Raw genomic sequence first — 2551 nt, forward strand, 5'->3', positions numbered from 1 at the left:
TTTTTGAAAACCTGTCAACAACCACAAAAATAGAATCTTTGCCATTCTTTGTTCTAGGCAGTCCCAAAACAAAGTCCATAGATATGTCAATCCAAGGATATTCAGGAGTAGGCAAAGGAGTATACAATCCATGTGGCAATGATTTAGATTTAGCCATTTTGCACACAACACAATGTTCACAAAATTTTTGCACATCACGTTTCATATGAGGCCAAAAGAAATGTTCTTGTAAAATTTCCAAAGTCTTTTTAATCCCAAAGTGCCCCATCAAACCACCACCATGTGATTCACTAACAAGCAATTCTCTAATGGAACATGTAGGCACACACAATTTGTTTTCTTTAAATAAAAACCCATTGTGCTTAAAATACCCATATTGAGATAGTTTCTCACATGCAGCATATATTTCACCAAAAGTTTCATCAGAAGCATACATTTCTTTCAAAGATTCAAATCCAAGCAATTTAGTTTCAAGAGTGGAAAGCAATATATGTCTCCTTGATAAAGCATCAGCCACAATGTTCCCTTTTCCCCTTTTATGTTTTATGACATAGGGAAATTGTTCCAAAAACTCCACCCACTTGGCATGCCTCTTGTTAAGCTTGCCTTGTCCCTTCAAATACCTTAGGGACTCATGGTCACTATGTATTACAAACTCTTTGGGAAAAAGGTAGTGTTGCCATGTTTTCAAAGCTCTTACCAAGGCATACAATTCCTTATCATAAGTGGAAAAATTAAGGGCAGCTCCACTTAACTTCTCACTAAAATAAGCAATTGGATGGCCTTCTTGTAACAACACAGCCCCAATCCCAACATTGGAAGCATCACATTCAATTTCAAAAGATTTAGCAAAGTTTGGTAAGGCAAGAATGGGAGCATTGGTTAGCCTTTGCTTAAGAGCAACAAAGGCTTCCTCTTGTTTCCCTCCCCACTTAAAAACCACATGTTTCTTTACTACTTCATTAAGAGGTGCTGCCAAGGTGCTAAAGTCCTTAACAAACCTCCTATAAAAACTTGCCAAACCATGGAAACTTCTCACTTCACTCACGGATTTAGGTGTGGGCCATTCTTGGATGGCCTTAACCTTTTCCTCATCTACTTGTACTCCTTTAGAACTTACAACAAAACCAAGGAATACAACATGATCAGTACAAAACACACATTTTTCAAGATTGGCAAACAATTGTTCTTCCTTAAGCACCTTCAAAACAGATTTCAAATGTTCCACATGCAATTCAAGAGAAGTGCTATAGACAAGAATATCATCAAAATATACCACAACAAATTTGCCAATAAATTCCCTCAAAACATGGTTCATCAATCTCATAAAAGTACTTGGTGCATTAGTTAAGCCAAAAGGCATAACCAACCACTCATACAAACCATATTTTGTTTTAAAAGCAGTTTTCCATTCATCACCCTCTCTAATTCTAATTTGATTATATCCACTTTTCAAATCAATTTTAGAGAAAATACTTGCACCATGCAATTCATCAAGCAAATCATCAAGTCTAGGAATTGGGTGCCTATATTTTATGGTGATGTTATTTAGAGCCCTACAATCAGAACACATTCTCCATGTCCCATCTTTTTTAGGGACCAAAATTACCGGAACAGCACAAGGACTCATGCTATCTCTTACCCATCCTTTGGTCATGAGTTCATCCACTTGCTTTTGAATTTCTTGCGTTTCTTGTGGATTGCTCCTATAAGCTGGCCTATTGGGTAAGGAAGCTCCTGGAATGAGATCAATTTGGTGTTCAATTCCCCTCAAAGGTGGTAATCCACTTGGTACACTTGATGGAAAAACGTCATGAAATTCCTGCAAAAGAGATTTAACACTAGAAGGTATTTCCAATTCATCAAAAGTGTTAGTGTTTAAAATCTGATTTTTGCAATACATTAGATAAAGGGGCTGTTTAGCAAGGAACAACCTCTTCACCTCACCCTTTGTTGCCAAAAGACTCTCTTTTCTCTCAAGTGTTTCGCTCCTTTTCTTTCCACTTTTTTTTTTCTCAAGTTTTTGTTCACTCTTTTTCTCAAGATCACTTTCTTTTCTCTCCAAAGAAATCTTTTCTCTCATCCTCATTTGATCCTCACACACCTCTTTAGGACTCAAAGGCTTGAGGACAATCTTTTTATTTTGGTGCACAAAAGAGATCTTATTGGAATAGCCATCATGGACGGCTTTAGTGTCAAATTGCCAAGGCCTTCCCAAAAGTATGTGGCTGGCCTCCATTGGAACTACATCACATAGCACCTTATCTTTGTATTTTCCAATGGAAATATCCACTTCTACTTGCTGCCTCACTTGCACCTCTCCATCCTCACTAAGCCACTGAAGTTTATATGGCCTAGGATGTGGTTTAGTGTCTAAATTTAGCTTTGACACTAATCTAGCACTAGCCACATTAGCGCAACTCCCTCCATCAATAATCACCATGCAAACCTTTCCATTGATGGAACATCTTGTGTGGAAAATATTCTCCCTTTGGCTTCTTTCTAAAGGACTCATTTGACTACCCATCATTCTCCTAATCATCAATAAATC

The sequence above is a fragment of the Cajanus cajan genome, chromosome 5 (genome assembly GCF_000230855.2).
Source record: "Cajanus cajan strain Asha chromosome 5, NIPB_CcT2T_4, whole genome shotgun sequence".
Lineage (NCBI taxonomy): Eukaryota > Viridiplantae > Streptophyta > Magnoliopsida > Fabales > Fabaceae > Cajanus > Cajanus cajan.